Here is a 26,471-nt window from a genome sequence, read left to right on the forward strand (position 1 = left end):
ATGCAAGGCTCGACCTCCTCCATCCGCTCCTGAACTCACTGTTCCTCTCCGCCCTTTGGATGACCCCACCCCTCCTGGCAATTCCCTCCGTCCTCCCCCCACCGCAGAGGACATCATCAGGTTCGTCACAATAGTGCTCCAGAACGTCCATCCCTTTCAGCGTCCCCACACCCTCCACCAGATTTCCCTCGCTGCCCGTTCCGTGTTCCACCTCAACACCTACGCCACCTATTCCCACAACCAGGCCCATTTCACCTTCTCCCGTCTCGACACCCTCGTTTAAATTCCCATTATGGCACGACAGCACCGTATCCTGTTCAATAACATCCGCTCCCTTCCCACCAACAAGCACCTCCTTATGCATACCCTTACGACCCACCGTGTGGATGCCTTCCTTCTGAACGAAACCTTTCTTCAGCCCCACCACACCGTCCACACCTCGCCCTACCTCCTTCACCGGTCTGACAATCCACTCCAGATAGCGCGTGGCGGAGTTGCCATTGGCCACCACCGCCAGATCCCTGTCCGGCTCCAACCCCTCCTTCCTGACCCCACAGAACACTTGATCCTTAGTCTCTTCTTCCCCGGCCTTACCCTTACCTGTGCCACCATCTATGTCCGCCCCGCTGCACCTATTCCTTTCGACTTCCTTTCCCACATCGACCGTACCTTCTCCTCCTACGTGATCGCCGCCGACCTTAACATCCATAGTCGTTCTGCCGCCCAGTTACGGCGGTGGCATCGGTTCCTTGCCACCCTCCAAGGCGACGTCCTTCCAATTCCCCAACACACCCGCCCTGAATCCAATACCACTCCCGATGTCGTCCTAGCCTCCCCCACCCTGCTTGGCCGCATAGCGGTGGACGTCCTTGATCCCATTGGCAGTGACCATCTCCCTGTCCTCCTCACTGTATCAGACGGTCGTCGCCCCCGTCCCGACCCGCGCCATGACCCTCCCCCGAAATATGTCCATGACTACTCCCGTGCCAACTGGAATGCCTACCGGGACTCCCTTGCTCTCCAGGTCGATAGCCACCCCCTCACCTACCACCAACCTGATGACGTTACCCGTGCTGCCTCCTTTCTCCAGCAGACCTTGTCTGAGGCCGTGGAGGCCCACGTCCCTACCATTGCCATCCATCCGCACCGCCCCACCTTACCCCCACAGGCCGTCCTTCTCCTGCGTGAATCCCGCCGGCTCTACCGTGCCTTCCTTCACACACGTGACCAGGACACACTACGACGCCACCGGCAACTACAGCGACACATCAGGAACTTACTCACGGCAAAGAAACGCCGGGACTGGCGACAGACATGCACCCGTCTTAATGCCACCTTCCCTATCAACTCGTCCAAGTACTGGTCAGCCTTCCGCCGCCTTACCGGATCTAAACCCTCTCCCTACTACCCTCTCCTTCATGATGACCACCCCTTCCCTGATGCCCTTAGTAAGGCCAACCATTTCGCCTCCTACCTCTCCGATATCCTTACCATCCCTGACGATCCCCAGTTCGATTATTCCCTCTTTCCTGATGTCCGTGATCGAACTGATACCTCTGTCCCCCCGCTTGCTCCTGGCTTCCAGTACTTGGACAACATCACACACACAGAACTAAATACCCCAATCACCACTCAAGATATCATTGCTACACTTCGCCCTAAACGCAACACTGCTCCCGGTCATGATCGTGTTACTTACCGTCACCTCCGTGAAGCTCCTGCCTCCTTCCTCTCCACATTGGCCAGGCTCTACAATGTGGTCCTGTCCACCGGCTACTACCCCGACCTGTGGAAAACCTCCCGGATCCTGATGTTCCTCAAGCCCGACAAACCGCCTTCCGCTGTCTCCTCCTACCGTCCCATCAGCCTTACCTCGGTCTTCAGCAAGGTCCTGGAATCCATTCTTACCCGCCGCCTACACAAGCACCTTCACCAACACCGCCTCCTCCCCCCTACCCAATGTGGCTTTCGGCCGTCCTTCTCAGCCGATGACCTCCTCCTTCACCTCACTCACCTCCTCTCCGAACAACTCAATTCCCGTCGTTCCGCCATCTTCCTTTCCCTCGACCTCGAACGCGCCTATGACCGTGTGTGGCATTCCGGTCTCCTTTTCAAGCTCCAAACCTTTGCTCTTCCTCTCAACTATGTCCGTCTGGTCGCTTCCTTCCTTTCCCACCGTCCTTCCTATGTCACCATCCACAACACTGATTCCTACACCTTCTACCCCTCCGCCGGTGTGCCCCAAGGTTCCGTCCTTTCCCCTCTTCTCTACCTCCTTTACACGGCAGACATGCCTCCACCTGCACCTCCCCTACACCTTCTCCAGTACGCCGATGACACTGCCTTCCTTGCCCTCGCTCCCACCCTGCAACGCTCCCAGCACCTTCTCCAATCCTATCTTGACCGGTTCACCACTTGGTGTAACCAGTGGTTGCTCAAGGTCAATCCTTCCAAGACCCAGGCGATCATTGTAGGCAAAACCACTCGTTCCTTCCGTCTCCTTGATTTCTATCTTACTATTTATGGCCGTCCCATCACCCTCACACCTACTCTCAAGTACCTTGGTGTCACCCTCGACCGTCGCCTCTCCTGGAACCCACATCTCCGGACGATCCAAGCCAAGGCACGCTCCCGCCTCCGCCTCCTTAAGCTCCTTTCTGGCCGTACATGGGGTCTGGACCCTTCCACCATCCTCTACACCTACAAGTCCCTCATCCGTCCTATCCTTTGCTATGCTCATCCCGCCTGGATCTCTGCCCCTCCTACCTTCTACAAGTCCATTCAGATCCTAGAACGCCATGCGCTCCGCCTCGCCTATCGCATCCGTCTCCCTTCCCCCACGCGGATCCTCTATGACCTGATTCCCTTCCCGCACCTCCTCCTTTTCCTCGAACGGTTACGGATCCTCTACACCTCCCGCAAGCTTGATCCTCCACACCCTCTTGTCTCTCCCATCCTCTCCCACCCCAACCCGCTGCCGCGCCTGCATTCCTATATCCCACCTGCTCTCCATCTTTACACCCTCCACACCCTCTCCCTCGGTGGCTTCCGTCAACTCCCCCTCCCTGATGATGCCCTCCTCCCCTCCATCTACCCCTCCTACCAACTTTGAGCCTTACCTTCCCTCTCCTCTCCTTTTCCTGTGGGCACCCTCTCTCCCTTCTCTCCCTCCCTCCCCTCCCCTTTCTCCTTGGGCTTCCACTCCCCCTACCCTCCCCCTTCTCCTCCATCCCTCTCCTCCACTGGCATCTTCCCCTCCCCCTCTCTCTCCTCTTCCCCACACCTTTTCCCCTTGGCAGGCCACGACTCTGCTGTCTTCCATCAGTTACTTTCATCGTCCTACGCCGAAGACCATCGCATGTGTTTGTGCCTCGACTCTCCTGCAGTGTGTTTGTGTTTCGTCGTTTGTGCTCCGCTGGTTCACGTGTGGCCATCTGCCATCTGCGTTTGTGCACCGTGTTTCTCCGCTTTTATCCATTGTGCTACGCACGTGACCGACTCCGTTTTAACTCTGTTTTGTCTACTGTTTGTACCCCGCCGTCTTGATTGTTTTTATATCTCCCTCATCTCTGTTCTGTGTATACTCTGAGGCCGAAGAGCGGCATACTTGGTCCGCTGCCGGCCTACCTGTTTGTCACAGGTATTAAAATCACAATAAAGGAAAAAAAAAAAAAAAAAAAGCGTGAGCGTTGCGTGAGCGTCGTGTTAAGTCGGAAAGGTCGGCTGCATGGGTGAGTGCCAAGTTTGGGGTGCGTTTCGTAGTGTGCGCAGTGCAATGGAGACTCGGAAACTTGTTGTGGCCCAGTGTTTTGTAGTTGGACAACAAGAGTGGTACACAGTAGTAAAGCGCGAGGCACTAAGTGGGCATGAACAATGGAGTGCACAATGGGGCTCGAGATGTGCTTGTTACCTCAGGTGCCGTGTGATTGTCGACAAGGAGTGAAAACGGAGCAATTTGTGACCGCCCTTTCAATTTAAGACGGTAAAACCAGACGGAATTTGCATTCGTAATACCAGAGCATCGGAACTACTTGGAACTCTTGTGTATATGAACGTGTCCGCGCCATTGTACTCCGGTCCCTTCACCGCTACAAACCAACCAACCATCGTGTCCGTGCACATCAGAGTCGCAAAGAATGGAAAATAGCGCAGCTTAGTCGTGCATGGGAGCGTAGCTCAGTTGGTAGAGCGTTCGCTTTGCATGTGAGAGGTCCCTGGTCAAACTCCGGCCCCTCCATGTTTTGTGGTCAGTGCATGGTAAGTGTTGGTCGCGGCGAACCTAAAGGCACGCAAAATGTTGCAAAGGCAGCGTCACAGACTGATATGATGTATACTGACGTAAGGAGAGCAAGATGTATGTGTGGTTGCCGGCTGTTATCGAGGTGTCATCGAGTGCAGATCTGTCTTAGGTATCACGGCTTAACCTCATTGAAGTGTAGATAGCGGACAACACGTTCGTCTTACTCAGAGCGGTGTCCGAACTCTAATTTCGTCGTTATGCGTGCCACTTTCATTGTGGCCAACTACGATTCGATACAAAATGCACGAAACCTGAAAGACACCCTCACTGATACATAGAGAGTAGTGTTTGTCTGCGGAATAATGGGAGTGAAAGGGGCTGTGGTGTTGATATGGCTGTATGTAGCACCATTCGTCATGGGGGAAGCGTAGCTCATATGGTAGAGATCTCGCTTAGCATGCAAGAGGTACTGGGATAGATAACCAGCGCCTCCAGAAATTTTAACACACCTACGTGCGCACCTCGGCATGCATGTCGAATAATTCACAGCCAGCAGATGTGTCTAGGCAGATACAAGCGAACGATTAGCATCCACAATTGGCAAGCGTGCTGTTATTCGTGCGCAGGAAGCACCCTCCTCCCACTCCTGCACTTAATGTAGAAACAGTACAGGTGTTCCCATACGATTCTCAAGCCTACGTCGGAAAGACCTGCCTTGCGCCGAGTTCACGTAAATCCCACTGCACATTCCCATTCTTAGCGTGCGGTCGGCTGCTACTGGTGTTGCTAGTTGTGACTGCTGATAACAGATGCCGTAGCAATCAACTCATGGAGTGAGTTGTATGTTTTGCGATAGTCTGTCTCTGACAAGCAAGCACAGGTGACATAGGTGCGAACACAGGAAGCTTGCAGCCCCTCGCTGCCTGCAGACACCGAGCAGCGACACTAGGTGGGCGGCCTAAGCCGTAGGCGAAATGTGCTCATTCGCTTTGGCGCGACGTCGAAGTTTAAATAAGGCTGTCACTAGCGTGAGCGTTGCGTGAGCGTCGTGTTAAGTCGGAAAGGTCGGCTGCATGGGTGAGTGCCAAGTTTGGGGAGCGTTTCGTAGTGTGCGCAGTGCAATGGAGACTCGGAAACTTGTTGTGGCCCAGTGTTTTGTAGTTGGACAACAAGTGTGGTACACAGTAGTAAAGCGCGAGGCACTAATTGGGCATGAACAATGGAGTGCACAATGGGGCTCGAGATGTGCTTGTTACCTCAGGTGCCGTGTGATTGTCGACAAGGAGTGAAAACGGAGCAATTTGTGACCGCCCTTTCAATTTAAGACGGTAAAACAAGACGGAATTTGCATTCGTAATACCAGAGCATCGGAACTACTTGGAACTCTTGTGTATATGAACGTGTCCGCGCCATTGTACTCCGGTCCCTTCACCGCTACAAACCAACCAACCATCGTGTCCGTGCACAACAGAGTCGCAAAGAATGGAAAATAGCGCAGCTTAGTCGTGCATGGGAGCGTAGCTCAGTTGGTAGAGCGTTCGCTTTGCATGTGAGAGGTCCCTTGTCAAACTCCGGCCCCTCCATGTTTTGTGGTCAGTGCATGGTAAGTGTTGGTCGCGGCGAACCTAAAGGCACGCAATATGTTGCAAAGGCAGCGTCACAGACTGATATGATGTATACTGACGTAAGGAGAGCAAGATATATGTGTGGTTGCCGGCCGTTATCGAGGTGTCATCGAGTGCAGATCTGTCTTAGGTATCACGGCTTAACCTCAATGAAGTGTAGAGAGCGGACAACATTTTCGTCTTACTCAGAGCGGTGTCCGAACTCTAATTTCGTCGTTATGCGTGCCACTTTCATTGTGGCCAACTACGATTCGATACAAAATGCACGAAACCTGAAAGACACCCTCACTGATACATAGAGAGTAGTGTTTGTCTGCGGAATAATGGGAGTGAAAGGGGCTGTGGTGTTGATATGGCTGTATGTAGCACCGTTCGTCATGGGGGAAGCGTAGCTCATATGGTAGAGATCTCGCTTAGCATGCAAGAGGTACTGGGATAGATACCCAGCGCCTCCAGAAATTTTAACACACCTACGTGCGCACCTCGGCATGCATGTCGAATAATTCACAGCCAGCAGATGTGTCTAGGCAGATACAAGCGAACGATTAGCATCCACAATTGGCAAGCGTGCTGTTATTCGTGCGCAGGAAGCACCCTCCTCCCACTCCTGCACTTAATGTAGAAACAGTACAGGTGTTCCCATACGATTCTCAAGCCTACGTCGGAAAGACCTGCCTTGCGCCGAGTTCACGTAAATCCCACTGCACATTCCCATTCTTAGCGTGCGGTCGGCTGCTACTGGTGTTGCTAGTTGTGACTGCTGATAACAGATGCCGTAGCAATCAACTCATGGAGTGAGTTGTATGTTTTGCGATAGTCTGTCTCTGACAAGCAAGCACAGGTGACATAGGTGCGAACACAGGAAGCTTGCAGCCCCTCGCTGCCTGCAGACACCGAGCAGCGACACTAGGTGGGCGGCGTAAGCCGTAGGCGAAATGTGCTCATTCGCTTTGGCGCGACGTCGAAGTATAAATAAGGCTGTCACTAGCGTGAGCGTCGTGTTTAGTCGGAAAGGTCGGCTGCATGAGTGAGTGCCAAGTTTGGGGAGCGTTTCGTAGTGTGCGCAGTGCAATGGAGACTCGGAAACTTGTTGTGGCCCAGTGTTTTGTAGTTGGACAACAAGAGTGGTACACAGTAGTAAAGCGCGAGGCACTAAGTGGGCATGAACAATGGAGTGCACAATGGGGCTCGAGATGTGCTTGTTACCTCAGGTGCCGTGTGATTGTCGACAAGGAGTGAAAACGGAGCAATTTGTGACGCCCTTTCAATTTAAGACGGTAAAACCAGACGGAATTTGCATTCGTAATACCAGAGCATCGGAACTACTTGGAACTCTTGTGTATATGAACGTGTCCGCGCCATTGTACTCTGGTCCCTTCACCGCTACAAACCAACCAACCATCGTGTCCGTGCACATCAGAGTCGCAAAGAATGGAAAATAGCGCAGCTTAGTCGTGCATGGGAGCGTAGCTCAGTTGGTAGAGCGTTCGCTTTGCATGTGAGAGGTCCCTGGTCAAACTCCGTCCCCTCCATGTTTTGTGGTCAGTGCATGGTAAGTGTTGGTCGCGGCGAACCTAAAGGCACGCAATATGTTGCAAAGGCAGCGTCACAGACTGATATGATGTATACTGACGTAAGGAGAGCAAGATGTATGTGTGGGGACCGGCTGTTATCGAGGTGTCATCGAGTGCAGATCTGTCTTAGGTATCACGGCTTAACCTCATTGAAGTGTAGATAGCGGACAACACGTTCGTCTTACTCAGAGCGGTGTCCGAACTCTAATTTCGTCGTTATGCGTGCCACTTTCATTGTGGCCAACTGCGATTCGATACAAAATGCACGAAACCTGAAAGACACCCTCACTGATACATAGAGAGTAGTGTTTGTCTGCGGAATAATGGGAGTGAAAGGGGCTGTGGTGTTGATATGGCTGTATGTAGCACCATTCGTCATGGGGGAAGCGTAGCTCATATGGTAGAGATCTCGCTTAGCATGCAAGAGGTACTGGGATAGATACCCAGCGCCTCCAGAAATTTTAACACACCTACGTGCGCACCTCGGCATGCATGTCGAATAATTCACAGCCAGCAGATGTGTCGAGGCAGATACAAGCGAACGATTAGCATCCACAATTGGCAAGCGTGCTGTTATTCGTGCGCAGGAAGCACCCTCCTCCCACTCCTGCACTTAATGTAGAAACAGTACAGGTGTTCCCATACGATTCTCAAGCCTACGTCGGAAAGACCTGCCTTGCGCCGAGTTCACGTAAATCCCAGTGCACATTGCCATTCTTAGCGTGCGGTCGGCTGCTACTGGTGTTGCTAGTTGTGACTGCTGATAACAGATGCCGTAGCAATCAACTCATGGAATGAGTTGTATGTTTTGCGATAGTCTGTCTCTGACAAGCAAGCACAGGTGACATAGGTGCGAACACAGGAAGCTTGCAGCCCCTCGCTGCCTGCAGACACCGAGCAGCGACACTAGGTGGGCGGCCTAAGCCGTAGGCGAAATGTGCTCATTCGCTTTGGCGCGACGTCGAAGTATAATTAAGGCTGTCACTAGCGTGAGCGTCGTGTTTAGTCGGAAAGGTCGGCTGCATGAGTGAGTGCCAAGTTTGGGGATCGTTTCGTAGTGTGCGCAGTGCAATGGAGACTCGGAAACTTGTTGTGGCCCAGTGTTTTGTAGTTGGACAACAAGAGTGGTACACAGTAGTAAAGCGCGAGGCACTAAGTGGGCATGAACAATGGAGTGCACAATGGGGCTCGAGATGTGCTTGTTACCTCAGGTGCCGTGTGATTGTCGACAAGGAGTGAAAACGGAGCAATTTGTGACCGCCCTTTCAATTTAAGACGGTAAAACCAGACGGAATTTGCATTCGTAATACCAGAGCATCGGAACTACTTGGAACTCTTGTGTATATGAACGTGTCCGCGCCATTGTACTCTGGTCCCTTCACCGCTACAAACCAACCAACCATCGTGTCCGTGCACATCAGAGTCGCAAAGAATGGAAAATAGCGCAGCTTAGTCGTGCATGGGAGCGTAGCTCAGTTGGTAGAGCGTTCGCTTTGCATGTGAGAGGTCCCTGGTCAAACTCCGGCCCCTCCATGTTTTGTGGTCAGTGCATGGTAAGTGTTGGTCGCGGCGAACCTAAAGGCACGCAATATGTTGCAAAGGCAGCGTCACAGACTGATATGATGTATACTGACGTAAGGAGAGCAAGATGTATGTGTGGTTGCCGGCTGTTATCGAGGTGTCATCGAGTGCAGATCTGTCTTAGGAATCACGGCTTAACCTCATTGAAGTGTAGAGAGCGGACAACACGTTCGTCTTACTCAGAGCGGTGTCCGAACTCTAATTTCGTCGTTATGCGTGCCACTTTCATTGTGGCCAACTACGATTCGATACAAAATGCACGAAACCTGAAAGACACCCTCACTGATACATAGAGAGTAGTGTTTGTCTGCGGAATAATGGGGTGAAAGGGGCTGTGGTGTTGATATGGCTGTATGTAGCACCATTCGTCATGGGGGAAGCGTAGCTCATATGGTAGAGATCTCGCTTAGCATGCAAGAGGTACTGGGATAGATACCCAGCGCCTCCAGAAATTTTAACACACCTACGTGCGCACCTCGGCATGCATGTCGAATAATTCACAGCCAGCAGATGTGTCTAGGCAGATACAAGCGAACGATTAGCATCCACAATTGGCAAGCGTGCTGTTATTCGTGCGCAGGAAGCACCCTCCCCCCACTCCTGCACTTAATGTAGAAACAGTACAGGTGTTCCCATACGATTCTCAAGCCTACGTCGGAAAGACCTGCCTTGCGCCGAGTTCACGTAAATCCCAGTGCACATTGCCATTCTTAGCGTGTGGTCGGCTGCTACTGGTGTTGCTAGTTGTGACTGCTGATAACAGATGCCGTAGCAATCAACTCATGGAGTGAGTTGTATGTTTTGCGATAGTCTGTCTCTGACAAGCAAGCACAGGTGACATAGGTGCGAACACAGGAAGCTTTCAGCCCCTCGCTGCCTGCAGACACCGAGCAGCGACACTAGGTGGGCGGCCTAAGCCGTAGGCGAAATGTGCTCATTCGCTTTGGCGCGACGTCGAAGTATAAATAAGGCTGTCACTAGCTTGAGCGTCGTGTTAAGTCGGAAAAGTCGGCTGCATGGGTGAGTGCCAAGTTTGGGGAGCGTTTCGTAGTGTGCGCAGTGCAATGGAGACTCGGAAACTTGTTGTGGCCCAGTGTTTTGTAGTTGGACGACCAGAGTGGTACACAGTAGTAAAGCGCGAGGCACTGAGTGGGCATGAACAATGGAGTGCACAATGGGGCTCGAGATGTGCTTGTTACCTCAGGTGCCGTGTGATTGTCGACAAGGAGTGAAAACGGAGCAATTTGTGACCGCCCTTTCAATTTAAGACGGTAAAACCAGACGGAATTTGCATTCGTAATACCAGAGCATCGGAACTACTTGGAACTCTTGTGTATATGAACGTGTCCGTGCCATTTTACTCTGGTCCCTTCACCGCTACAAACCAACCAACCATCGTGTCCGTGCACATCAGAGTCACAAAGAATGGAAAATAGCGCAGCTTAGTCGTGCAAGGGAGCGTAGCTCAGTTGGTAGAGCGTTCGCTTTGCATGTGAGAGGTCCCTGGTTCAAGCTCCGGCGCCTCCATGTTTTGTGGTCAGTGCATGGTAAGTGTTGGTCTCGGCGAACCTAAAGGCACGCAATATGTTGCAAAGGCAGCGTCACAGACTGATATGATGTATACTGACGGAAGGAGAGCAAGATGTATGTGTGGTTGCCGGCTGTTATCGAGGTGTCATCGAGTGCAGATCTGTCTTAGGTATCACGGCTTAACCTCATTGAAGTGTAGAGAGCGGACAACACGTTCGTCTTACTCAGAGCGGTGTCCGAACTCTAATTTCGTCGTTATGCGTGCCACTTTCATTGTGGCCAACTACGATTCGATACAAAATGCACGAAACCTGAAAGACACCCTCACTGATACATAGAGAGTAGTGTTTGTCTGCGGAATAATGGGGTGAAAGGGGCTGTGGTGTTGATATGGCTGTATGTAGCACCATTCGTCATGGGGGAAGCGTAGCTCATATGGTAGAGATCTCGCTTAGCATGCAAGAGGTACTGGGATAGATACCCAGCGCCTCCAGAAATTTTAACACACCTACGTGCGCACCTCGGCATGCATGTCGAATAATTCACAGCCAGCAGATGTGTCTAGGCAGATACAAGCGAACGATTAGCATCCACAATTGGCAAGCGTGCTGTTATTCGTGCGCAGGAGGTACCCTCCTCCCACTCCTGCACTTAATGTAGAAACAGTACAGGTGTTCCCATACGATTCTCAAGCCTACGTCGGAAAGACCTGCCTTGCGCCGAGTTCACGTAAATCCCAGTGCACATTGCCATTCTTAGCGTGCGGTCGGCTGCTACTGGTGTTGCTAGTTGTGACTGCTGATAACAGATGCCGTAGCAATCAACTCATGGAGTGAGTTGTATGTTTTGCGATAGTCTGTCTCTGACAAGCAAGCACAGGTGACATAGGTGCGAACACAGGAAGCTTTCAGCCCCTCGCTGCCTGCAGACACCGAGCAGCGACACTAGGTGGGCGGCCTAAGCCGTAGGCGAAATGTGCTCATTCGCTTTGGCGCGACGTCGAAGTATAAATAAGGCTGTCACTAGCTTGAGCGTCGTGTTAAGTCGGAAAAGTCGGCTGCATGGGTGAGTGCCAAGTTTGGGGAGCGTTTCGTAGTGTGCGCAGTGCAATGGAGTCTCGTAAACTTGTTGTGGCCCAGTGTTTTGTAGTTGGACGACAAGAATGGTACACAGTAGTAAAGCGCGAGGCACTAAGTGGGCATGGACAATGGAGTGCACAATGGGGCTCGAGATGTGCTTGTTACCTCAGGTGCCGTGTGATTGTCGACAAGGAGTGAAAACGGAGCAATTTGTGACCGCCCTTTCAATTTAAGACGTTAAAAACAGACAGAATTTGCATTCGTAATACCAGAGCATCGGAACTACTTGGAACTCTTGTGTATATGAACGTGTCCGCGCCATTGTACTCTGGTCCCTTCACCGCTACAAACCAACCAACCGTCGTGTCCGTGCACATCAGAGTCACAAAGAATGGAAAATAGCGCAGCTTACTCGTGTATGGGAGCGTAGCTCAGTTGGTAGAGCGTTCGCTTTGCATGTGAGAGGTCCCTGGTTCAAGCTCCGGCGCCTCCATGTTTTGTGGTCAGTGCATGGTAAGTGTTGGTCGCGGCGAACCTAAAGGCACGCAATATGTTGCAAAGGCAGCGTCACAGACTGATATGATGTATACTGACGTAAGGAGAGCAAGATGTATGTGTGGGGACCGGCTGTTATCGAGGTGTCATCGAGTGCGGATCTGTCTTAGGTATCACGGCATAACCTCATTGAAGTGTAGAGAGCGAACAACACGTTCGTCTTACTCAGAGCGGTGTCCGAACTCTAATTTCTTCGTTAAGCGTGCCACTTTCATTGTGGCCAACTACGATTCGATACAAAATGCACGAAACCTGAAAGACACCCTCACTGATACATAGAGAGTAGTGTTTGTCTGCGGAATAATGGGAGTGCAAGGGTCTGTGACGTTGATATGGGTGTACGTAGCACCATTCGTCATGGGGGAAGCGTAGCTCAGATGGTAGAGAGCTCGCTTAGCATGCAAGAGGTGCTGGGATCGAAATGTCGGCTGCATGGGTGAGTGCCAAGTTTGGGGAGCGTTTCGTAGTGTGCGCAGTGCAATGGAGTCTCGGAAACTTGTTGTGGCCCAGTGTTTTGTAGTTGGAAGACAAGAGTGGTACACAGTAGTAAAGCTGGAGGCACTAAGTGGGCATGAACAATGGAGTGCACAATGGGGCTCGAGATGTGCTTGTTACCTCAGGTGCCGTGTGATTGTCGACAAGGAGTGAAAACGGAGCAATTTGTGACAGCCCTTTCAATTTAAGACTGTAAAACCAGACGGAATTTGCATTCGTAATACCAGAGCATCGGAACTACTTGGAACTCTTGTGTATATGAACGTGTCCGCGCCATTGTACTCTGGTCCCTTCACCGCTACAAACCAACCAACCGTCGTGTCCGTGCACATTAGAGTCACAAAGAATGGAAAATAGCGCAGCTTACTCGTGTATGGGAGCGTAGCTCAGTTGGTAGAGCGTTCGCTTTGCATGTGAGAGGTCCCTGGTTCAAGCTCCGGCGCCTCCATGTTTTGTGGTCAGTGCATGGTAAGTGTTGGTCGCGGCGAACCTAAAGGCACGCAATATGTTGCAAAGGCAGCGTCACAGACTGATATGATGTATACTGACGTAAGGAGAGCAAGATGTATGTGTGGGGACCGGCTGTTATCGAGGTGTCATCGAGTGCGGATCTGTCTTAGGTATCACGGCATAACCTCATTGAAGTGTAGAGAGCGAACAACACGTTCGTCTTACTCAGAGCGGTGTCCGAACTCTAATTTCTTCGTTAAGCGTGCCACTTTCATTGTGGCCAACTACGATTCGATACAAAATACACGAAACCTGAAAGACACCCTCACTGATACATAGAGAGTAGTGTTTGTCTGCGGAATAATGGGAGTGCAAGGGTCTGTGACGTTGATATGGGTGTACGTAGCACTTTTCGTCATGGGGGAAGCGTAGCTCAGATGGTAGAGAGCTCGCTTAGCATGCAAGAGGTGCTGGGATCGAAATGTCGGCTGCATGGGTGAGTGCCAAGTTTGGGGAGCGTTTCGTAGTGTGCGTAAGCAATGGAGTCTCGGAAACTTGTTGTGTCCCAGTGTTTTGTAGTTGGAAGACAAGAGTGGTACACAGTAGTAAAGCTGGAGGCACTAAGTGGGCATGAACAATGGAGTGCACAATGGGGCTCGAGATGTGCTTGTTACCTCAGGTGCCGTGTGATTGTCGACAAGGAGTGAAAACGGAGCAATTTGTGACCGCCCTTTCAATTTAAGACTGTAAAACCAGACGGAATTTGCATTCGTAATACCAGAGCATCGGAACTACTTGGAACTCTTGTGTATATGAACGTGTCCGCGCCATTTTACTCTGGTCCCTTCACCGCTACAAACCAACCAACCATCGAGTCCGTGCACATCAGAGTCACAAAGAATGGAAAATAGCGCAGCTTAGTCGTGCATGGGAGCGTAGCTCAGTTGGTAGAGCGTTCGCTTTGCATGTGAGAGGTCCCTGGTTCAAGCTCCGGCGCCTCCATGTTTTGTGGTCAGTGCATGGTAAGTGTTGGTCTCGGCGAACCTAAAGGCACGCAATATGTTGCAAAGGCAGCGTCACAGACTGGTATGATGTATACTGACGTAAGGAGAGCAAGATGTATGTGTGGTTGCCGGCTGTTATCGAGGTGTCATCGAGTGCAGATCTGTCTTAGGTATCACGGCTTAACCTCATTGAAGTGTAGAGAGCGGACAACACGTTCGTCTTACTCAGAGTGGTGTCCGAACTCTAATTTCGTCGTTATGCGTGCCACTTTCATTGTGACCAACTACGATTCGATACAAAATGCACGAAACCTGAAAGACACCCTCACTGATACATAGAGAGTAGTGTTTGTCTGCGGAATAATGGGGTGAAAGGGGCTGTGGTGTTGATATGGCTGCATGTAGCACCATTCGTCATGGGGGAAGCGTAGCTCATATGGTAGAGATCTCGCTTAGCATGCAAGAGGTACTGGGATAGATACCCAGCGCCTCCAGAAATTTTAACACACCTACGTGCGCACCTCGGCATGCATGTCGAATAATTCACAGCCAGCAGATGTGTCTAGGCAGATACAAGCGAACGATTAGCATCCACAATTGGCAAGCGTGCTGTTATTCGTGCGCAGGAAGCACCCTCCTCCCACTCCTGCACTTAATGTAGAAACAGTACAGGTGTTCCCATACGATTCTCAAGCCTACGTCGGAAAGACCTGCCTTGCGCCGAGTTCACGTAAATCCCACTGCACATTCCCATTCTTAGCGTGCGGTCGGCTGCTACTGGTGTTGCTAGTTGTGACTGCTGATAACAGATGCCGTAGCAATCAACTCATGGAGTGAGTTGTATGTTTTGCGATAGTCTGTCTCTGACAAGCAAGCACAGGTGACATAGGTGCGAACACAGGAATCTTTCAGCCCCTCGCTGCCTGCAGACACCGAGCAGCGACACTAGGTGGGCGGCCTAAGCCGTAGGCGAAATGTGCTCATTCGCTTTGGCGCGACGGCGAAGTATAAATAAGGCTGTCACTAGCTTGAGCGTCGTGTTAAGTCGGAAAAGTCGGCTGCATGGGTGAGTGCCAAGTTTGGGGAGCGTTTCGTAGTGTGCGCAGTGCAATGGAGTCTCGGAAACTTGTTGTGGCCCAGTGTTTTGTAGTTGGACGACAAGAGTGGTACACAGTAGTAAAGCGCGAGGCACTAAGTGGGCATGAAGAATGGAGTGCACAATGGGGCTCGAGATGTGCTTGTTACCTCAGGTGCCGTGTGATTGTCGACAAGGAGTGAAAACGGAGCAATTTGTGACCGCCCTTTCAATTTAAGACGGTAAAACCAGACGGAATTTGCATTCGTAATACCAGAGCATCGGAACTACTTGGAACTCTTGTGTATATGAACGTGTCCGCGCCATTGTACTCTGGTCCCTTCACCGCTACAAACCAACCAACCGTCGTGTCCGTGCACATCAGAGTCACAAAGAATGGAAAATAGCGCAGCTTACTCGTGTATGGGAGCGTAGCTCAGTTGGTAGAGCGTTCGCTTTGCATGTGAGAGGTCCCTGGTTCAAGCTCCGGCGCCTCCATGTTTTGTGGTCAGTGCATGGTAAGTGTTGGTCGCGGCGAACCTAAAGGCACGCAATATGTTGCAAAGGCAGCGTCACAGACTGATATGATGTATACTGACGTAAGGAGAGCAAGATGTATGTGTGGGGACCGGCTGTTATCGAGGTGTCATCGAGTGCGGATCTGTCTTAGGTATCACGGCATAACCTCATTGAAGTGTAGAGAGCGAACAACACGTTCGTCTTACTCAGAGCGGTGTCCGAACTATAATTTCTTCGTTAAGCGTGCCACTTTCATTGTGGCCAACTACGATTCGATACAAAATGCACGAAACCTGAAAGACACCCTCACTGATACATAGAGAGTAGTGTTTGTCTGCGGAATAATGGGAGTGCAAGGGTCTGTGACGTTGATATGGGTGTACGTAGCACCATTCGTCATGGGGGAAGCGTAGCTCAGATGGTAGAGAGCTCGCTTAGCATGCAAGAGGTGCTGGGATCGAAATGTCGGCTGCATGGGTGAGTGCCAAGTTTGGGGAGCGTTTCGTAGTGTGCGCAGTGCAATGGAGACTCGGAAACTTGTTGTGGCCCAGTGTTTTGTAGTTGGAAGACAAGAGTGGTACACAGTAGTAAAGCTGGAGGCACTAAGTGGGCATGAACAATGGAGTGCACAATGGGGCTCGAGATGTGCTTGTTACCTCAGGTGCCGTGTGATTGTCGACAAGGAGTGAAAACGGAGCAATTTGTGACCGCCCTTTCAATTTAAGACTGTAAAACCAGACGGAATTTGCATTCGTAATACCAGAGCATCGGTACTACTTGGAACTCTTGTGTATATGAACGTGTCCGCGCCATTTTACTCTGGTCCCTTCACCGCTACAAACCAACCAACCATCGTGTCCGTGCACATCAGAGTCACAAAGAATGGAAAATAGCGCAGCTTAGTCGCGCATGGGAGCGTAGCTCAGTTGGTAGAGCGTGCGCTTTGCATGTGAGAGGTCCCTGGTTCAAGCTCCGGCGCCTCCATGTTTTGTGGTCAGTGCATGGTAAGTGTTGGTCGCGGCGAACCTAAAGGCACGCAATATGTTGCAAAGGCAGCGTCACAGACTGATATGATGTATACTGACGTAAGGAGAGCAAGATGTATGTGTGGTTGCCGGCTGTTATCGAGGTGTCATCGAGTGCAGATCTGTCTTAGGTATCACGGCTTAACCTCATTGAAGTGTAGAGAGCGGACAACACGTTCGTCTTACTCAGAGTGGTGTCCGAACTCTAATTTCGTCGTTATGCGTGCCACTTTCATTGTGGCCAACTACGATTCGATACAAAATGCACGAAACCTGAAAGACACCCTCACTGATACATAGAGAGTAGTGTTTGTCTGCGGAATAATGGGGTGAAAGGGGCTGTGTTGTTGATATGGCTGTATGTAGCACCATTCGTCATGGGGGAAGCGTAGCTCATATGGTAGAGATCTCGCTTAGCATGCAAGAGGTACTGGGATAGATACCCAGCGCCTCCAGAAATTTTAACACACCTACGTGCGCACCTCGGCATGCATGTCGAATAATTCACAGCCAGCAGATGTGTCTAGGCAGATACAAGCGAACGATTAGCATCCACAATTGGCAAGCGTGCTGTTATTCGTGCGCAGGAAGCACCCTCCTCCCACTCCTGCACTTAATGTAGAAACAGTACAGGTGTTCCCATACGATTCTCAAGCCTACGTCGGAAAGACCAGCCTTGCGCCGAGTTCACGTAAATCCCAGTGCACATTGCCATTCTTAGCGTGCGGTCGGCTGCTACTGGTGTTGCTAGTTGTGACTGCTGATAACAGATGCCGTAGCAATCAACTCATGGAGTGAGTTGTATGTTTAACGATAGTCTGTCTCAGACAAGCAAGCACAGGTGACATAGGTGCGAACATAGGAAGCTTGAAGCCCCTCGCTGCCTGCAGACACCGAGCAGCGACACTAGGTGGGCGGCCTAAGCCGTAGGCGAAATGTGCTCATTCGCTTTGGCGCGACGTCGAAGTGTAAATAAGGCTGTCACTAGCGTGAGCGTCGTGTTAAGTCGGTAAAGTCGGCTGCATGGGTGAGTGCCAAGTTTGGGGAGCGTTTCGTAGTGTGCGCAGTGCAATGGAGACTCGGAAACTTGTTGTGGCCCAGTGTTTTGTAGTTGGACGACAAGAGTGGTACACAGTAGTAATGCGCGAGGCACTGAGTGGGCATGAACAATGGAGTGCACAATGGGGCTCGAGATGTGCTTGTTACCTCAGGTGCTGTGTGATTGTCGACAAAGAGTGAAAACGGAGCAATTTGTGACCGCCTTTTCAATTTAAGACGGTAAAAACAGACGGAATTTGCATTCGTAATACCAGAGCATCGGAACTACTTGGAACACTTGTGTATATGAACGTGTCAACGCCATTGTACTCTGGTCCCTTCACCGCTACAAACCAACCAACCTTCGTGACCGTGCACATCAGAGTCGCAAAGAATGGAGAACAGCGCAGCTTAGTCGTGCGTGGGAGCGTAGGTCAGTTGGTAGAGCGTTCGCTTTGCGTGTGAGAGGTCCCTGGTTCAAGCTCTGGCGCCTCCATGTTTTGTGGTCAGTGCATGGTAAGTGTTGGTCTCGGCGAACCTAAAGGCACGCAATATGTTGCAAAGGCAGCGTCACAGACTGATATGATGTATACTGACGTAAGGAGAGCAAGATGTATGTGTGGGGACCGGCTGTTATCGAGGTGTCATCGAGTGCAGATCTGTCTTAGGTATCACGGCTTAACCTCATTGAAGTGTAGAGAGCGGACAACACGTTCGTCTTACTCAGAGTGGTGTGCGAACTCTAATTTCGTCGTTATGCGTGCCACTTTCATTGTGGCCAACTACGATTCGATACAAAATGCACGAAACCTGAAAGACACCCTCACTGATACATAGAGAGTAGTGTTTGTCTGCGGAATAGTGGGAGTGCAAGGGTCTGTTGGGTTGATATGGCTGTATGTAGCAACATTCGTCATGGGGGAAGCGTAGCTCAGATGGTCATTCAGCCAGCGGCTGCGCTGGAGGTCGGACATGCCGTGGTGTGTGCTGTGCTGAGTTAGCTCCGCGTGGTAAGTCTCTGCTCTTGCTGCAACGCGTCGCTGTCTATAGTATTTGTGTAGACATGAAAAAGAATTAAGAGATGTCGCAACCGCAACGAAAAGATACTTTGAAATTCACGTTTGATCGCAACTTTGTCCGACCGAGGTCATTTGATGTTGAACAGTGGTTAGAGGATGATGTTAAAATAGGACTTGATGATATTATCGGCATACATTTCTCGATTATGAACAGTGTGGTTTTCGTGAAACTTGCCAGTCCACAATTGTGTGAAAGGATAGTTCGATCTTGTGGTGGCATTCTGAAATTTAAACATGCTGACGGAAATGTTGGGGAGGTTACCGTTGCCCATGCTGGTCTAGGTATTCGGACCCTGCGAGTCTTTGAACTTCCCTTTGAAATTACAAGTGACCAGATAAATGCTGTTATTGCTCCATACGGGAAAGTTTTGAGTAATATTGCCGAACGGTGGTCTGCTGCATACAAATTCCCTGTTTTGAATGGTGTGCGCCAATTAAAAGTCGAATTGCAGAACCACATTCCGTCGTTTATAAACGTCTGCGGATATAGAGCTGTTGTGATGTATGATGACCAACCGAAAACGTGTGCTGTCTGCAATTTACCAGGCCACGTTCGTGCAGAATGTGTTCAAAGGCGAGTGGCGCAACTGCCCGCCGGCGATGCCGTCAGGCCCCCTGCTATGTCAACGCTGCCCGTGACATATGTCGCCGTAGCGCGCGGTTTTGCAAGTGCCACTGCGCCCCCCGAAGTTACTACGAATACCGACCCACAAGCGACCGACCAACCGACCGACTCAGGTGTAGCATCTGTAGACACTCAACCCTCCTGCGAAGACATATCTGCTCCTGCCCTTGTCGCCGTGGAATCGCCCAATGAGGCAATGGATACGGACGCGACCTCAGTCGCTTCGGGTAGTGCTCCTCTGCATCCTGGAGCTTCTTTAGGAGGTATCAAAAGCGTATCAGGTGCACAGAAAACGGACTCGCAACCAGCCGTTTCTAGTGGTGCTCCTCCGAATCCTGCAGCTGCCTTAGGCACTGACCACAGCCCGTCAATTGCAATGAAATCAGACCTGGCGTCAGTCACTTCGGGTAGTGCTACTTTGCAACCTGAGGCTTCTCCAGGTACCGTCCAAAGTCCACCACGAGACGCATCTCCCAAGAAATCTAAAAAACGGAAGATCGCGCGTCAAGGTGCAGAGCAGACTGCACCACAACTGCGTGAACAGGCGAAGCAAATAGGGGGCAAAATACGTCAATCTGCATCTGAGAACTTGCAGTGCAATCAGCAGTCATCTAACGAAGACCCTGTGTCCTTGGATAGTACCTCAGGTTCTGCCAGTTTGCCCTCCGATGACGTAGCAATTACCCGAACCGAAGATAAAAATCACCAGCAAACACCTGAATATAGTGCACCACTTAATGACGAACCGATGACAGGGCTGTCGAATCCGTGGGCAGACGATGTCGACGACACTACAAAGGAGGACGCAATTATGGACACCACAGGAACCGTTACAGTCACCACGATGGCCACACCACGAGATGACGTCGTCTTGAATGTCATCGCCGCGACGGATACTGTCCCAGACACGGAGAAGCCGACCGATCCCTTCCCAAGTCATGAATATTTCTAGTCTGAACGGTTTTACTGACTTGTGTCCACATGTCTCTCGGGTCAGATCTCTTAATGTTTTTTCGAAATGATATGTTGCCAGAGTTTTTCCTAATTACACTCCCGTCTTGGCTAACGTAGTTCCGTTGCAGGCCTATAAGATCGCTACGCTGAACATCAATAAAATTTGTAGCCCATTTAATTTACAAAATTTAAAAGATTTCCTGTATGCAGCTGATGTGGACATTTTGTTTTTACAAGAAGTAACAAACATCAAACTTGACTTCATACAGGGGTATAATGCTATAGTCAATCCTGGAATTGGATGTGATTTGGGTACCGCATTTCTTTTCAAAGAGGGCGTCGTCATTACAGACGTAACAAAACTGCCTAACGGTAGAGGCATTGCCGGCACGCTTTATAACACCAGGATTATTAATGTCTATGCCCCATCTGGTTCTACCAATCGGTGCCAACGAGCACAGTTTTTTAAGGAGGGAATTATTCCTTTGTTTGGTGTACACTGCACCCATACCATCCTTGGAGGCGACTTTAACAGTGTCATACATGCCAAAGACCAAACTCCGAACTACAACAAATCGCCGGACCTGGAACGTATCGTCACCGACCTCCGTTTAACTGATTCGTGGGAGCAAAAGCACGGCGCGGCACCCGGCTTTACCCACCTCACTAATCATTCAGGGAGCCGGTTGGATCGAATATATGTCTCGCCCAATCTGAAACACCGCATCCTGCAGTCTGAAGTTTGGCCAACCGTTTTTTCAGACCACGCTGCATATATATGTACATTAAATTTGGAACGACAAGGAACCTGTCGATATAAAGGGCCATGGAAACTTAATGTTTCACACTTAATGATCCTGCCTGTCGAGAAGCCTTTCTCACCACTTGGAGAGCCTGCGAGACCAAACTCATCTCTTACCACTCGACTTTGGATTGGTGGCTCAAATGCGCCAAACCTCAGATCCGGAGATGTTTCATCAACTACTCCCGGGAGAAGAGCTTTTGGCGGAAAAGAACGATAGAATTTTACTTTCATTGTCTCCGAGAACTCTACCTGCAAGGTGCTACAGCTATTGGGAACCATGGGAGAATTAAAAAAATCCAGGCAAAAATACTGACATTAAGGCGACAACAGCTTGAAGGATACCAAATAAGGTCAAGAGCAGAGACTGTGGCGCAAAAAGAAGCCACTTCGGTATATCATGTGATTCGTGAAACGAAACGAGGATTCCGCAAAATACTGACGGAGCTTAAAACTGATAATGGAACCACCTTGACAATGCACAACGACATAAAAGCAGAAATACTAACCCATTTCGACAACTTGTTTTCAGATAAAGAGGTAGACGAAAAAGCACAGGACGATTTACTGACCCACCTGCAAGGACGCGTTGGTAACGCGTACGCGGAAGCTCTAATAGCGGAGGCGACCGAAGACGATGTACACTATGCTGTCTATCAAAGTGCAAAAAATAAATCCCCTGGAGCTGACGGCATACCAGCAGAACTTTATCAAGTCTTCTGGGAACATATAAAACATAGAATTACATGCATCTGTAATGAACTTCTGAACCTCAATAAGGAGATACCGAAAGATTTTTGCGAAGGTATGATAGTGTTAATCGCAAAAAAATCGGCTGGCAAGAAAATTGGAAATTTGAGACCAATCACTCTGCTGAACAGTGACTATAAAATTTTTTCGCGGCTCTTAGCCCACAGACTTAAAAATGTAATGGCCAGCGTCACCGGCCCATATCAGTCTAGCGTGGGCAAGGGTAGGAAAATTCGGCAGACGCTGTCAGACTACCGCGACATAATTTCAATAGCAGAAGTATGTCGACTAAAATGTGCCATCGTGTCGTTAGATTTCGATAAAGCCTTCGACAGGATCAGCCACTCCTACCTCCTGAAAACGATAGGTGCAATGGGTTTTCCGCCGAGATTCGTTGACCTCATACGACGTTTGGTAACGAATAACTCCTCCAGAATCATCATAAATGGACAGCCTAGCCGGCCAGTCGAGATCGCATGTTCCGTCAGGCAAGGTTGTCCGTTGTCCATGGCACTTTTTGCCATGGCCATCGAACCTTTGCTCGCTACCTTGACTCAGCGGTTACAAGGATTGCAAATACGAGGAAACAAAATAATATGTAAAGCTTATGCGGACGATGTTGGGTTTCTCGTTATGAATGTAGCGGAAGTCGAGACGGCAATGCACATAATAGAAAAATACGAACGAGCGTCAGCCGCGAGGTTAAACAAAACCAAGTCCGGCATATTCAATATCGGACGTGGCATTGGCATGCGCACACACGGTCAGTTACGTGAGCTAACAGCCTTGAAGTGTCTCGGCATTGATTTCCGAAAAAATATACGTCAAACTATTGCGGCCAACTATAGACAAGTACTAACTACCATACGAGCTAGTGTACGGACACATAGTATTCGACAATTAAATGACATTCAGAGAGTGTCTTTAGCGAACGTCTCTATTACTTCCAAAGTCAATTATGTCGCCCAGATACTGCCAATACCCGCCGGCATCGCCAAACAAATTATGTCAGCAATAGGCTATTTTGTGAGCCGTGGCCACATATTTAAAATCCAGTATGACACTCTGACGCTCGCCACTAATAATGGCGGCTTAAACTTAACGAATGTTACTAAAAAGTCGCAGGCTCTGTACATCTCCAATACGTTTCAACAATGGAGACAATCCGGCAGCTGTATCGCCACGCACTTGATATCTGAAATAGCTCCAGATGACCTCTCTCCACCCATTAATGTGCAGCACATACCGAGCGGACTTTACCATTTACGATGGTTTTTAATAGAATATAGCTACCTACATTCAAGAATTCCGGAAAAAGACATGACAAACGTAAAAGAAATATATGGCAAATTGATGGAAGAAAAGAAGAACAACAAAAGAGAACAAAACTATCCATGTTCTAACTGGAAAGTGATATGGGCAAATATTCATAACCGTAACTTAGCTACTCATCTGAAAGCAACATGGTACTTTGTTGTAAATAGGAAAGTTGCAACAAACTCGAAACTTCATACGATCCACTTAGCGGATTCGCCTTTGTGTGCAACGTGTAGTTTAATTGATAACGAAGAACATCGTTTCGTGTGTGACAAGGTTAAAGTATATGGCTGAATGTCCGACGAAAGCTGGCACTCATCCTTCGAACGTCACCTAACGCTATAACACCTGCGGACTTTTTGACACCGGATGATGTACCCTTTCCTAACACGAAACGCAACGCAGTCAATTGGCTGAAAGCGGCAACGGTACATTACCTCTTCACGAAGGAAGAGAAAAGCCAAGAGGATTTTTGGATCTATCTGCTAACTGAGCATCACATGTTACTGAAGACTAGTAAATATAAAGAAACATACGCAAATTCTTTAATCAAGACCTTGATGTAAAAGAATTAACAAGAAATATCTGCGGACACAGAAGACAAACGTAAGAGAGTGTTCACCACTACTAACTTACTTTACAATCGTGGAAAAAAAAAAGTTATTTTAGTTCTTACCGGAATTGCCGTTCTTTGAGTTCAACGTTTATTAATTTATTTTTCAAGAAGCCATTATAAATAGTTGCTTCTCACCGAATATGGTTTGTTTTTTAAGCATTTTCAGAGAGAAGAGGCAGTTTCGGAATGCCCTCTGACGTTTCTTTGTCAAGGAAGCCTATTTGCTTTAAGTGTGACAACAAAAAACAGCGATGAAGAAGGAAACAAACTGAACGTAACTTCTGTTTCTACCTACTGAAGACTTCATTCTTTTTTCACATTATCAATAAGCCCAAAGAAGGGGTACATTAGTTTCTCCAAGATAAAGGGATTAACCTTGTCTCATCAGTTTATAGTTATGTACTTGGCGTGAGAAGCCGTCGCCAAAAAAAAAAAAAAAAAAAAAAAAAAAAAAAAAAATAAAAGGACAAGGCGTCGGACTTCGGATCTGAAGATTACAGGTTCTAATGCTGTCACGCTCGTGTTTTTCCAGTTCTAAAAGAAGAAAAAAAAAGTGGTAGAGCACTGGTGTAGTAAACCAAGGGTGGTAAGTTCCATCCTCAGAGGACGAAAGAAAAAAAAAAAGGAAAAAAAAAGATGGTAGAGAGCTCGCTTAGCATGCAAGAGGTACTGGGATCGACACCCAGCGCCTCCAGAAATTTTAACACACCTACGTGCGCACCTCGGCATTTATGTGGAGTAATTCACAACCAGCAGATTTTTTTTTCCTTTATTGTCATTTTATACCTACAAAGGTAGGCCGGCAGCGGCCTAATATGCCGCTCTTCGGCCACAAGAAACATACAAGAGATAAAAACAGGAAGACATAATCTCAAATCACAGACATGGAGGACAAAAATCAGAAGACAACAGAGAATAAAAAGAATTGAAGTCGTTCACCGACGCAGCACTGTTTCAGTTTAAAAAAAAAAAAAACGGGCAGCACAGCACGGAACAGAGAACACTAGCACAGGTGAACGGTGGAGCAGAAAACGAAGAAACACTCGAGGCACAGACGGGACGAAAGACACGGACACTGCGGAGATGGGCTTCGGCGCTTGCAGGGGCACTGTCCACACCGAAAAGCTGGGGGCCCGCCAAGGGAAAAAACAGGGGGAGGGAAGGAGGGAGGGGGAGATAGGATGCCAGGGAGGAGGAGGGGAGAAAACGAAAAGAGGGGGGTGGAAGCCCACGGAGAGGGGGAGGGGAGGTAAGGATGGAAGGAGGGAGAGAGGGAGGGAGAGAAGGGAGAGAGGGTGCCCACAGGAAAATGAGAGGAGAGGGGAAGGCAAGGCTCAGTTGGTAGGAGGGGTAGATGGAGGGGAGGAGGGCATCATCCGGGAGGGGGAGTCGGCGGAAGCCACCTTGGGAGAGGGTGTGGAGAGTGTGAAGATGGAGAGCAGGTGGGATACAGGAGTACAGGCACGGCAGTGGGTTGGGGTGGGAGAGGATGGAAGAGATAAGCGGGTGGGGAGGATCAAGGTTGAGGGAGGTGTAGAGGATCCGTATCTGTTGGAGGAAGAGGAGGAGGTGTGGGAAGGGGATGAGGTCATAGAGGAGCCGCGTGGGGTAAGGGAGGCGGATGCGATAGGCGAGGCGGAGTGCATGCCGTTCAAGGATTTGAAGGGATTTGTAAAAGGTAGGCGGGGCAGAGATCCAGGCGGGATGGGCATAACAGAGGATAGGGCGGATGAGAGATTTATAGGTGTGGAGGACGGTGGAGGGGTCCAGACCCCATGTGCGGCCAGAAAGGAGCTTCAGGAGGTGGAGTCGGGAGCGTGCCTTGGCTTGGATTGTCCGGAGATGAGGGGTCCAGGAGAGGCGACGGTCAAGGGTGACGCCAAGGTACTTGAGGGTGGGTGTGAGTTTAATAGGACGGCCATAAATGGTAAGATAGAAATCAAGGAGACGGAAGGAAGGGGTGGTTTTGCCTACGATGATTGCCTGGGTCTTGGAAGGATTGACCTTGAGTAACCACTGGTTACACCAAGAGGTGAACCGGTCAAGATGGGATTGGAGAAGGTGTTGGGAGCGTTGCACGGTGGGGGCAAGGGCAAGGAAGGCGGTGTCATCGGCGTACTGGAGAAGGTGAAGGGGGGGTGCAGGTGGAGGCATGTCCGCCGTATAAAGAAGGTAAAGAAGAGGGGAAAGGACGGAACCTTGGGGCACACCGGCAGAGGGGTAGAAGGTGTAGGAATCAGTGTTGTGGATAGTGACATAGGAAGGGCGGTGGGAAATGAAGGAGGCGATCAGACGGACGTAGTTAATAGGAAGAGCAAAGGTTTGGAGCTTGAAGAGGAGACCAGAATGCCACACACGGTCATAGGCGCGTTCAAGGTCAAGGGAGAGGAATATGGAAGAGCGACAGGAGTTGAGTTGTTCGGAGAGGAGGTGGGTGAGGTGAAGGAGAAGGTCATCGGCAGAGAAGGATGGTCGAAAGCCACATTGGGTGGAGGGAAGGAAGCGGTGCCGGTGGAGATGCTGGTGGATGCGGTGGGT

The 26,471-nt window shown here is 50.0% G+C and overlaps 5 non-coding genes across 5 annotated transcripts; all 5 read left to right on the top strand.

Moving 5' to 3' along the window:
• The first annotated feature begins 10,474 nt into the window (after positions 1-10,474).
• On the top strand, positions 10,475-10,547 carry Trnaa-ugc (transfer RNA alanine (anticodon UGC)). The gene has a single exon. It is a non-coding gene; the product is annotated as a tRNA-Ala (tRNA).
• Positions 10,548-12,049: 1,502 nt separating this feature from the next.
• Trnaa-ugc (transfer RNA alanine (anticodon UGC)) lies at positions 12,050-12,122 on the top strand. Its single transcript has one exon. It is a non-coding gene; the product is annotated as a tRNA-Ala (tRNA).
• Positions 12,123-13,054: 932 nt separating this feature from the next.
• Trnaa-ugc (transfer RNA alanine (anticodon UGC)) lies at positions 13,055-13,127 on the top strand. Its single transcript has one exon. It is a non-coding gene; the product is annotated as a tRNA-Ala (tRNA).
• Positions 13,128-14,058: 931 nt separating this feature from the next.
• Positions 14,059-14,131, top strand: Trnaa-ugc (transfer RNA alanine (anticodon UGC)). The gene has a single exon. It is a non-coding gene; the product is annotated as a tRNA-Ala (tRNA).
• Positions 14,132-15,633: 1,502 nt separating this feature from the next.
• On the top strand, positions 15,634-15,706 carry Trnaa-ugc (transfer RNA alanine (anticodon UGC)). Its single transcript has one exon. It is a non-coding gene; the product is annotated as a tRNA-Ala (tRNA).
• The last annotated feature ends 10,765 nt before the right edge of the window (positions 15,707-26,471 follow it).

The sequence above is a fragment of the Schistocerca gregaria genome, chromosome 8 (genome assembly GCF_023897955.1).
Source record: "Schistocerca gregaria isolate iqSchGreg1 chromosome 8, iqSchGreg1.2, whole genome shotgun sequence".
Taxonomy (NCBI): domain Eukaryota; kingdom Metazoa; phylum Arthropoda; class Insecta; order Orthoptera; family Acrididae; genus Schistocerca; species Schistocerca gregaria.